At 39.9% G+C, this 12,815-nt stretch overlaps 1 non-coding gene across 1 annotated transcript; it reads left to right on the plus strand.

Annotated features, from left to right (window-relative positions):
* The first annotated feature begins 2,457 nt into the window (after positions 1 to 2,457).
* LOC112793344 (small nucleolar RNA R71) lies at positions 2,458 to 2,564 on the plus strand. The gene has a single exon (XR_003198041.1). It is a non-coding gene; the product is annotated as a small nucleolar RNA R71 (small nucleolar RNA).
* The last annotated feature ends 10,251 nt before the right edge of the window (positions 2,565 to 12,815 follow it).

The raw sequence follows: 12,815 nt of genomic DNA on the forward strand, positions 1-12,815 counted from the left end.
CTGCACTTTAATTTCTGTTATTTACTTTCCAGTCCTTTAAATTTCTGTATCTCAATCTAAATTCTGTTTATCTCAACTAGCACATTTTTCTAACTAAAGTTGCTTGACCAATCAATCCTTGTGGGATTCGACCTCACTCTATTGTGAGTTTTACTTGACGACAATTCGGTATACTTGTCGAAGGGAAATTTGTTGAGAGACAAGTTTTCATGTATCAAGGGGTCTCATATTGGTCATCAAAATTGATTTAAAAATCCATGAAATTTGCCTTATTACTACTATTAGAAATTAAAGGAAGAGAGCATAGAACATGGGTTGCCTCTAATGAAGCACTTCTTTAGCGTCATTAGCTTAACGTTTGGTCCTTGTCAAGGTGGCTGATAGTGCTTGAAATCTTCCCCCCTTGCAGTGAACCTATGTCCATTGGCCTTGTTGATAAGCTTCATATGCTCTAGGGACAAGATTTTGTTGATGGTGTACACTGGAGGCAGTTGGGATGGGATAGTGGGGAGGTGAGGTGGTATAGATGGGAAGTATGTAGAGACCACTTCATCTCCGGGTGAGAAATCTTCTTTAGGGATTTTCTTCTTTCTCCATCCCTTTGGGACTTTTTTTTCTTGTGTCCGTTAATGCCAACTTGTTCCTTGTGGTTTCCTTTTTGAGAATGGTTTTGTTGTCTAATTCATGTGATTCTGGTGGATCTGGTTCCTTTTGGATTACACTTGGTTGTTGCTCCTTTTGATCACATTGGTTGTTAACCACAGGAGTCCTTATGTATGGTGCTTGTGCTTCCTTGTTTGGCTCCTCCATCAACCCTTTGTTATCATGATCTGCTTCTTGTGAGAGATTGAAACTATTGAAAGTGAGCTGATCATCATGTATTCTCAACACTAGCTCTCCTCGTTCCACATCTATGAGTGCTCTGGCTGTGGCTAAGAATGGCCTTCCCAGAATGATGGGGTAAATGGGGTTCTCATCAATTTCCAGGACAACAAAGTCTGCAGAGAGGAAGTAGTTCCCAACCTTCACTAGCACATTCTCAACCACTCCTATTGCCTATTTTTTAGTTTTGTCAGCCAACTTAATGATTACATCTATGGCTGTTAGCTTATTGATTTGAAGCTTTTTCATGAGGGATAGAGGCATTAAGTTGATGCTCACTCTCAGGTCACAGAGTCCTTTATCAATCATTGTTTCTCCTATGGCACAGGGAATATGAAAACTCCCTAGATCCTTCCTCTTTGTGGGTGGCCCTGGTTGAATGAGAGCACTGCAATCCCTATTCATCTTTATTGTTTGTCCACCTTTCAACGAACTCTTTCTGGCTAACAGCTCCTTTATATACTTTATGTAGGAAGGCATTTGCTGGAGGGCTTTAATGAATGGTATATTTTCATCAAGAGATGCAAACATGTCGAGGAATCTTGAATACATCCTCCCTGCTACACCTCCTTTAAGCCTTTGAGGAAAGGGTGCATATTGGTTAAGTATCTCCTTCTTCTTCAGCTCTTTCTTGAGTGTGGGTTGAGGTGCAGGACTCCTTTCTTCCTGATTTCCAATTTGATTGTCTTGGCGGTGTTCTACTTCATTCATACTCCTCTCATCACTTGTGGTGATCATCTTACATTCTTGCCACCTTACTTTCTTTGTTTCTCCCCTTGGATTCTTCTCCGTGTCACTAGGAAATCCATCAGTGGGTTTGGGAATTTGTTGAGATAGATACCCTACTTGGGACTCCAGTCTCTTGATGTTTTCTCCTTGGTTTTTGATATTAGCTCACACTTCTTCCTTGAACACCTTGTTGTCTTGGACTTCTCTATATAAATCTTCAAATAAAGTCTCAATTTTTAAAAGTCTATCCTCTGTTAGTGATGGTGGGTTGAGATTAGGTGGTTGAGAAGGGTGGTTAGGTGATTGTTGATAGGATATCTGTGAGGTATGTTGGTGAGTTACATTGTTATTGGAGTTGAGGATGTGGCGTCTCTGGTCTTGACCTTGGTCTTGTTGATTTCCCCAACCAAAGTTGGGGTGATTTCTCCATCCAAAGTTGTAAGTTTTAGAGTATGGGTCATGGATTTGTCTAGGTGAGTTTCCAACATAGTTGGCTTGTTCCAAGTACCTTCTTCTCCTATATTCACTCCTTCTTGACTTGGTGATGAAGTGATGACTGCTGCAACTTGGTTTTCCTCCACCTTCTTGGTGAGATCTGCTAGCTGCTTGGTGATCATCTTGTTTTGAGCTAGCAATGCATCCATGTGGTTCAGCTCCATTACTCTTCAAGTGTTACTTCTTTCAGAGGCATAGAAGTAGTCATTCTCAGCTACTGTTTCAATGACATCTATGGCTTCTTCAATGGTTTTCTTCTTGTTTAGAGAGCCCCCTGATGAATGATCTACAGCCTTCTTTGACTCATAGGAAAGACCTTCATAGAAAATGTGAAGTTAAACCCATTCATTGAATATATCTGGTGGGCATCTTCTTGTTAAGTCCTTGAACATCTCCCATGCCTCATAGAGAGTCTCACCATCTTGTTGCCTGAAAGTTTGCACCTCAGCTCTCAGCCTGTTAATTCTTTGAGGATGATAGAATCTTGCCAAAAATTTGTTCACCACATCTTCCCAATTTGTCAAACTCTCTTTTGAAAAGGATTCGAGCCACTTGGATGCCTTGTCCCTGAGTGAAAAAGGGAACAACAGTAGCCTATAGACATCTGGGTGGACTCCATTAGACTTCACAGTGTCACAAATTCTCAGGAAGGTGGTTAGATGTTGATTGGGGTCTTCTTGAGCATTTCCTCCAAATGAGCAGTTGTTCTGAACAAGGGTGATGAGTTGGGGTTTTAGTTCAAAGTTGTTGGCATGTATGGTAGGCTTCTGGATGCTACTTCCACAGTTTCCTGGATTTGGATTGATGTTGGATCCTAGAACTCTCCTTTCTTGCCCAGCATGATTTGCAGGACCTTCTCTGGCATGGTCGTGAGCCTCTTCTTCATAATTGTTTTCCAAGTTCTCTTCCATGTTGGGTTCAAAGTACTCTTCCTCTTCCTCAGCACCAATAACTCCTTTCCCTCTTGCTTCCCTCCTTAATCTCCAGAGGGTTCTCTCAGGTTCTGAATCAAAGGAAGTTGAGGTTCCCCCTCTTCTCCCTGTCATATAAATAACAAAACACGCAGCAAGAGATAAAATGAAGAGGTTATTCTTGTTAGAGTGATTGTTAGTATGAGTGGTGCAAATTATCAAATAGTTAGTGGGTTAGTGAGCAGAATTGTAGATAATAACAAAGAAAGAAAGGAAACAGAGAGAGTATAGAGGATGAGGAAGAAGCTAAACAAAGTGAAAATAAATGACTAAATAAAGTAAATAACAAGGGAAAAATGCCTAATCTAGTGAGCTTCCAACTTAATCATTGTTGATACAAAATCAATCCCCGGCAACGGCGCCATAAACTTGATGCACGAAAACTTGTCTCTCAACAAATTTCCCTCCGGCAAGTATACTGAATTTGTCGTCAAGTAAAAACTCATAATAGAGTGAGGTCGAAACCCACAGGGATTGATTGGTCAAGCAACTTTAGTTGGAAGAGCATGCTAGTTGATCTAAATAGATTATAGTTTGCAAATTGTAGAAATTAAATGATGGAAAAGTAAATAGCTGAAATTAAAGTGTAGAATCTTAAATGGGGATTTGGGGTAATGAGCATGAAAATAAATGACAAAAAATAAAGAGAATGGGTAAGATCAGAAATAGGGAATTCATTGGGCTCAGGAGATGTTGTATTCTCCGGATCAAGTTCATTTTCATCTCTTCCTCAATCAATGCATCTATTAATCTCCTTGGCAATCTTAGGTGATTGGATTCTAATTCCTTGGTAATCCAATCTCTCTAAGCTTGAACAATTGCCTAATTCCTTGATTTAATTGCTCATGGGAAGAGATGAAATTTGGTCACTGATTATACCAGATGTATTTCCAAATCAAAGTGTTGGGAGGATTACATGTCACTATATCCGCCCAAACCCCAATTTGGTCCAACATGAGAAAGCATTTCTAGCATGATCTCCTCATCCCTTTTCCAAGGCTCAGAGGAGATCCAATTATGGAGAGTTTCTTTTCCAAGACAACTAACCAATTGAATTCAGATCAGAAGCTTTCCAGTAAATCAAAAGTGAAGAAAGAAGAAGAGAATAAAAACTATAATTGATCCATCAAATTACAACAGAGTTTCCTAACCCAATGAAAGAGGTTTAGTTGTTCATAGCTCTATAAATGGAAAATGGCAGAAAATAATACATCCAAGCTAAAAGTGCAGAAAAGTAAATATACAGAGAGTAGTTCTCCAAAGTGCCAAGCTTCTCTATAGTTTAAAACTTCTCCTATATATACTACTCCTCTTGATCTTTTAGTGAGTTTTTCTCAAGTCTTGGATGTGGGTTTTGGATCTTGAGTTGAAGCAGTTCCAATCTTTAGTGGGCCCAGCTTGCAGAGAAGTATGAATTAGGCATGGGCGTTAGTGAAGTTAACGTTAGGTGACACTGTGGGTTCGAGAACGTTAGTGGCAATCACAATTTTCACTAACATTCCAACCCCCATATAGCCTACGTTAATTCCAACGTTAGTGGCACTAACGTGACCACTAACGTTGCCTTGCAAATCTTCACTAGCGTTATTGGGACTCACCTTTCCCAATAACGTTGGCTTATAATCCTTCGCAAGCGTTATTGGGACTCACCTTTCCCATTAACGTTGCCTTATGCCCTTTGTCCCTACGTTAGAGTTCACGTTAGTGTAACTAACGTGGCTCTTAATGTGGCTATGCCTCACCTTCGAGAGCGTTAGTGACACTTACCTTTGTCACTAACGCTCAAAGTGCCCCTACTCTCCACGTTAGAGCTCACGTTAACTAAGTTAACGTGGCCACTAACGTGGTAGTAATGCCATCTTCCAACGTTAGTGACAAAGGTGAGTGTCACTAACGTTGGCTCATCAATCTCAGCTCTACGTTAACTTTCACGTTAGTGGTCTTAACATGACCACTAACGTGGGCAATGCTAGTTGATCCAATGTTAGTGACAAAGGTGAGTGTCACTAACGTTGGCATTGTTCTTCTCTTCCACGTTAGAGTTAACGTTAACTTAGTTAACGTGACTCTTAACGTGGCTCATTGCCAAATCTTGGAACGTTAGTAGTGTTCACGTTTACCACTAACGTTGGAGCTTTCTTTTGTCTCCACGTTAACTACCACGTTAACTTAGTTAACGTGGCAATTAACGTGGGCTTATGATGGCTTCGCAGGCATTATTGGTGATCACTTTTCTCCTTAACGTTGCAAGCTATTTACCATTCCACGTTAGTGGTCATGTTAACTAGATTAACATGAGTACTAACGTGGTTCTTCCTTTCTTCCTTTGTCCTGAAATCAAGCAAATATAGTGCATCAAAGCTCTAGCCAAAATCATGAGATTATGCATCATCAATTTATCATGCAATTCTAGCAAAACCCTCATGTAATTATATGAAATTCACAATAGTTGCTTGAATCAAGGTGTAAGTGTATTTTCATCCAAAACTTGCCTTATTCACTAAGAAAATGCATGAAAGTACCTTAAAATAGTAAAGAAAAGGTCAGTAAAACTGGCCTAGATGCCCTGGCATCACATTAATCCCAATAGTTCTGGGGAGGGAAGTGCATTCCCTGAGGCATTTCCAGGATCTCAGTTGCAGGTGGTTGAGCTAGCTCTTGCTGTGATCCGTGTGCCTGCTCTCTCACATCCTCCATCTTCCTCTTTGCGATGGGCTTGTCCATCTCTATGAGGGTATCTCCAGCTATGCCAATTCCAGCTAAATTGCATAGGTGATAGATGAGGTTTGGGAATGCTAACCTCGCTTAGGTAGAGGTGTTTTCAACCACCTTTTACAATTCTTGAGGTATCATCTCATGTACTTCCACCTTATTCCCAAGCATAATGCATTGATTCATTATTGCTTGGTCAATAATAACCTCAGATCAGTATTAGTGGGGATGATGGAGCGTTAGATAAACTCCAACCATCCTCGGGCTACAGGCTTAAGGTCAAGCCTACACAGTTGGTAGGGCTTACCTTGTGCGTCCCTCCTCCCCTGTGCTCCTTCCAAACAGATGTCCGCAAAGACTTGATCTAGTCTTTGGTCGGAGTTGACCCTTCTAGTGTAGGAGTGTGGGTCTCCTAGCATCTGAGGCAATTGATGTGCCATGGTTGACGGAAAATGTATCCGCACAAACTACCGGCAAGTATACCGGGTCGCATCAAGTAGTAAAACTCACAGGAGTGAGGTCGATCCCACAGGGATTGATGGATCAAGCCATTTTAGTTGGGTGATAAGTCTAGTCAAGCGAATATTGAAAAGATTTTAGTGAAATTTAATGGACATAATATAAATTGCAAGGAAGTAAATGCTGGAAAGTAAAAGATAGAAACTTAAATGGCATAAAATGTAGAGTACTGAAGAAATAAAAGCTAGAAAGTAAATGACAAAAACTTAAATGGCAAGAAATGTAAATAAGCTGAATCTTAAATTGCAAGAAAGTAAAGGGATTTGGGTACTAGGAAATTAAGGAAAACAGTGAACTCAAGGAAATTAAAGTGAATTCAAAGTAACCAAAATGAAGAATATCAAAGAGAAAGATTCAGTAGGGATTGGAGATATCATAATCCATCATGAATCAAATGGGTCTCAACTTCACTCTCAATGATATGAAGTAGATCTATGGCGGATTGTAATTGATTGAGTCCCAATTCATTGGCAACTCAATCTCTCTAAACACAATCAATCTTGCCAATTCCTTGATCTAATTGTCATGAGAAGAGTTTAAGCACATTCTCTTATCCATAAGCCACACAAATTTTCAAGACCTCAATTCCTTTCAAATAGTGTTGGTCAAGAGAATTGTGAGGGATAGAGCTTCAATTCTAATCTCTATGATTCCCCTTTCGAGGCTCACATAGAGATTCAATTGATTCAAACCCCCTTTCGGAGTGAGTAAATCACAATAAATATAGAAGATATCCCTTAACTACAACAAGCAGATTGAGAAGAAGAAGAATTTTATTCAATTATGTGAATTACAATAGAGCTCCTCACCCTAGTAATATGGGGTTTAGTTCATCATTGCTCAGCAAAACAAAAAGGAAAAGAAAATTACATGAAAGTAAAAGAAAAGTTCAAAGAAAATGATTTCAGTGTTTTCCAATTAGGGCCCCTACTTCCCAGCCTTTTTCTAACTTCAAAATCTATCCTATTTATACACTTCCTAGATCCATCTTCAAGTCTTTGGATGTGGGCTTTGACCTTAGTTGAAGCAAATTAGGAGTGACTTTTTGTGATGTTAACATAGGCATTAGTTCATTAACATTCACACTTGCATGGGTGCCATTTTAAATTTGAAGTTGGTGTTGGCGTTGGTGACCAATGTTTGTGCACTAACAGTGGCACAAACTTTGTGTACATGAGCCACCTTGGGCATTGCCACCAACGTTGGTACCAATATTGGTGCACCAATGTTCTTCAAGTCACGCATGTGCGTCGCCCATGCTTACGCGTCAAAGCTGTTCTTTTGCCATTTCACGCATGTGCGTCGCCCATGCGTGCGCGAGACTTGCTATTTTTCCATTTTCACGCATACGTGTCGCATCAACTAGAGATTTTATCGAAGATGTTGGTGTGCAACATTTGTGGTAACGTTAGCACACCAATATTGGCCCCTTTAGTGCTAGCAACGTTGTCAGCAACGTTGGTGAGCCAACTTTGGGCCACCAACGTTGCTTGTAAAGCTTGAAATGTTGGTGAGAAACATTGGTGAGGCATCTTTGGCCACCAACATTGCTTCTGAGGCTTAGCACGTTGGTGAGCCATCTTAGGCCACCAATGTTGCTCATGCTCTTCCTTGGAACGTTGGTAGGCAACGTTGGTGGACCAACTTTGCCACCAACGTTGCTTTCCCTTAGTGCCAACGTTGATGGGCAATGTTGGTAGACCAACTTTGGCTAGTTTCATAAGTCATCTTAGGCTAGTTTCATAAGCCTTTTTCATTAGTTTTTACTTGGTTTTCATGCATTCTCAGGAAATAAGTAAGTATTTGGATGAGAAATTCATAGTTGTCTTGATTCAATCAAACAATGTAAATTTTATGCATTTTTATAAGATTTTTGCAAGATTTAGTTGATGTTATGAATGATGCAATATCTTATAATTATGCCAAAGCTTTGATGAGTTTGTTTGGTTGATGATAGGCACAAAAAGAAGCTGAGGAAGCGCAAGGAAGAAGAAAAGGAAAGGCCAATGTTGGAACCAACGTTGGCCCATCAACGTTTGATGCATGGGAATTTGTCTCTCAACAAATCTCCCTCGGCAAGTATACCGAATTATCATCAAGTAAAAACTTACAATAGAGTGAGGTCGAATCCCACAGGGATTGATTAGTCAAGCAATTTTAATTGGAAGAATGCTCTAGTTGAGCTAAGCAGAAAGTGGATGGTGAATTGCAGAAAATTAAATGGCGGGAAAGTAAATGGCAGAAAATAAAGTGGAGAATCTTAAATGGGGAATTAGGGTGATTAGCATGAAAGTAAATAACAGAAAATAAAGAGAATGGGTAAGATCAGAAACGGGGAGTTCATTGGGTTTAGGAGGTATTATATTCTCCGGATCAAGTTCATTTTCATCTCTTCCTCAATCAATGCATTCATTGATCTCCTTCGTAATGTTAAGTGATTGGATCCCAATTCCTTGGCAATCCAATCTCTCCAAACTTGAACAATTGCCAATTCCTTGATTTAATTGCTCATGAGAAGAGATGAGGTATGGTCACTGATTATACCACATGTATTTCCAAATCAAAGTGTTGATAAGGTTAAATGTCACAATACCCATCCAAACCCCAATTTGGTCCAACATGAGAAAGCATTTCTAGCATGATCTCCTCATCCCTTTTCGAAGGCTCAGAGGAGATCCAATTATGCAGAGTTTCTTTCCCAAGATAACAATCCAATTAGATGATGATCGAAAGCTTTCTAGTAAGATCAAGAGAAAAGAAAGAAGAAGAATAATGAAAACTATGATTGATCCATCAAATTACAACAGAGCTCCCTAACCCAATGAAATGGGTTTAGTTGTTCATAGCTCTGGAAAATGGAAATGAAGAAGAAGAAAGATACATTCTAACTCTAGAAGTTGCAGAAAAGTAAAATATACAGAGTGTGGTTTTCTCCAATGTGCCCATTTCCTTCTAGTTCAAAACTACTCCTATATATACTACTCTTCTTGGTCTTCCAGTCAATTCTGCAAGTCTTGGTTACGGGCTTTTGATCTTAAGTTGAAGCAGTAGGGAACCTTCAGTGGGCTCAGCTTTATTTGCAGAGAGAAAGTGATGTAAGCATGGACTTTGGCTTGGGGCGTTAGTGGTGTTAACGCTGAATGACATTATGGGTTCGAGAACGTTAGTGGCAATCACTTTTCTCACTAACGTTCCCCCCATATGGTCCACGTTAACTCCAATGTTAGTAGCACTAACGTGGCCACTAATGTTGCCTTACAAACCTTCGCAAGCGTTATTGGGACTCACCTTTCCCAATAACGTTGCATTGTGCCCCTAGCCCCCATGTTAGAGCTCATGTTAACTAAGTTAACGTGGCTCTTAACATGGTTATGTCTCATCTTCACAAGCGTTATTGGGACTCACCTTTCCCAATAACGTTGTCTTGTTCCCCTAGTCTTCACGTTAGAGCGCACGTTAACTAAGTTAACGTGGCTCTTAACATGATTATGAATGCCATCCCAACGTTAGTGACAAAGGTGAGTGTCAGTAACGTTGGCTCATCAATTTCACTCCACGTTAACTTTCACGTTAGTGGTCTTAACGTGACCACTAACGTGGGCAATGCAAGCTTGATCCAATGTTAGTGACAAAGGTGAGTGTCACTAACGTTGGCATTGTTCCTCTCTTCCACGTTAACGTGGCTCTTAACGTGGTTTATTGCCACATCTTGGAGCGTTAGTGGTGATCACAATTACCACTAATGTTGGAGTCTTTTTTTTGTCTCCACGTTAACTATGACGTTAATGTAGTTAACGTGGCAATTAACGTGGCTCATGATGGCTTCGAGGGTGTTACTGGTGTTCACTTTTCTCATTAACGTTGCACGCTTATCCCTATTGCACGTTAGTACCTATGTTAACTAGGTTAACGTGGATGCCAACGTGGCTCTTCCTTGCTTCCTTTGTCCTGGAATTACACAAATAAAGTGCATCAAAGCTCTAATCCAAGTCATGAAATCATGCATCATCCATATTAATCATTCAATCTTTGCATAATTCTCATGAAAATAATGTAAAATTCACAATATTTGTCTAAATCAAGATGTAAGTGTTCTTTTACCCAAAACTTGCTTATTTCCTAAGAAAATGCATGAAATTACACTAAATCAGTAAAGAAAAGGTCAGTAAAATTGGCCTAGATGCCCTGGCATCAACGTTGAAGGCAATGTCCTGGAAAAGGAAAACATAGGTGCCAACATTGGAAGGAACATTGAAGAACTAACGTTACCTCCAACGTCCTCAAAAATGTTCAATTCTGGAGCTGGATAAATTTTTGGTGACGCGTACGCGTGAAAAAGCAAAGTTTTTAAATCCACGCACAAGTGTGAGCTACGCGCACACGTGAAATGGCAAAATTGACCATCCACACATATGCATGGGTCACGCGTACCCGTGACCAAGCCAACGTTGGAGGTCTAACGTTGCCACAAATGTTACCTCCAACGTCCGCGATGAGAGTCCCAAAATTTGGAAGTGCAAAACTTGAATCGACGCGCACGCGTCTATGACGCGTACGCGTGGAATGGAAAAATGGCAATGCACGCATAAGCGTGTTGTATGCGCACGCGTGGAAGGGCAAAAATACAGCCTTCACGCACACACATGGTGTACGCGTACACGTGGATGACCAAACGTTGGTGCACCAATGTTGAGTCAAAAGTTGCTAGCAGAATCCAGAACTTATTATTTTATGCAATGTTTGGGCTCACGTTTTCACACAAATGTTGCCACCAATGTTAAGGCTAATTCCAATTCCAAAAGGGCACCCATGCAAGTATGAACGTTGGTTAATTAAACGGCCAGTGTCAACATCATCAAGAGTGATTCCTCCCCGCTGCAATCCAAGCCACGGCCCAGATCCAAGTTCACTGAAGACCCAATTGAAGAGGAGAAGAAGCCTATAAATAGAAGAATGTTTGAAAAAAGAAGGGGGCTGGTAGTAGAGGCTGGGTTAGTAGTAGGAGTAGGAGAGAAAGCTCTGGTAGAGAGCTTAGCTTAAAATTTCTTTTCCTTTCTGCACTTTTAAATTTTAGTTGTAATTGAATTCAGTTTGATTTATACAATTTCAATTTCCTACACTGAACTTCTGCAATTTCTTCTTCTGCAAGTTTACATGTTTATTGTCTATACAATTTAATTCCCTATAATTTTGCTTCTCAGCCTATTTACTTTTTGCCAATTTTAGATTTCCTACACTTGTTCTTTGAGCTATGATTCACTGAATCCCAATTCATTAGGGGGAGGAGCTCTATTTTAATTCATATGATTAAATGAACATCTTCTTCTTCTCAATTCATCTAGATAGCTAAGAAATAACTTATGTTTTGATTGAGATCCATTCACTCTGGAAGGGGGTTTGAATCTGTGAATTTCCATGTGAGCCTCGAAAGGGGAATCATGGAAATCAGAACTGAAGCTCTATTTCTCACAGCTCTCTTGATCAACACCATTCGGAAGGAATTGGCAAGATTGAATGTGATTAGAGAGATTGGATTTCCAAGGAATTGGGATCCAATCAATTCAATCCGCCATAGATCTATTCATATGATTGAGAAAGAAGTTGAGACCCATTTGATTCATTATGGATTATGATATCTCCAATCCCTACTGAATTTTTCTTTCTGTTAATTGTCTTTGAATTCACTTTGAGTACTTTGGTTGACTGCCTCTTTAATTTCCCTGCACCCAAAGCCCTTTACATTTCCTGCAATTTATTTTTCATAAAATTTAAGTTTCTTGCCATTTAAGTTTCTACAAATTTACTTTCAGCAATTTACAATTCTTTGTAATTTACATTTTATTAATCAAATTTCACTAAACTCTTGCAATATTTCGCTTAACTAGACTATTCACCTAACTAGAGTTGCTTGATCCATCAATCCATGTGGGATCAACCTCACTTTCGTGAGTTTTACTATTTGATGCGACCCGGTATACTTGCCGGTTAGTTTTTGTGTGGAATTCAATGTTTTGCTCATCAAAATCTTGAGCCTGGAATTATACAATAGCACTTGTTGTCCTGGCTCAAATTCTCTTCTTTAAATTTTCTTGTGATTCCATTTTTTAGCTCTCTCCTTGTATATCTTAGCGCTCTCATAAGCTTCCAATCTGAATTCATCCAGTTCATTAAGTTGCAGCAACCTTTTTTCTCCTGCTGCTTGAGAGTCCAGATGGAGGAGCTTAGTGGCCCAGAAAGCCTTGTGCTTGAGCTCCACAGGGAGGTGGCATGACTTGCCATAGATTAGCTGAAATGGTGACCTCCCAATTGGGGTTTTGAATGCAGTTCTATATGCCTACAGGGCATCATCCAACTTTTTTGCCCAGTATTTTCTTGCAACCCCAACCGTCTTCTCTAGGATTCTTTTTAACTCCCTGTTTGCCAATTCAGCCTGGCCATTAGTTTAAGGGTGGTATGGTGTGGTGATAACAAGTCATCTTATGCTAGTTTCACAAGTATTTTTCATTT

The sequence above is a fragment of the Arachis hypogaea genome, chromosome 3 (assembly GCF_003086295.3).
Source record: "Arachis hypogaea cultivar Tifrunner chromosome 3, arahy.Tifrunner.gnm2.J5K5, whole genome shotgun sequence".
In the NCBI taxonomy this organism is placed as follows: Eukaryota; Viridiplantae; Streptophyta; class Magnoliopsida; order Fabales; family Fabaceae; genus Arachis; species Arachis hypogaea.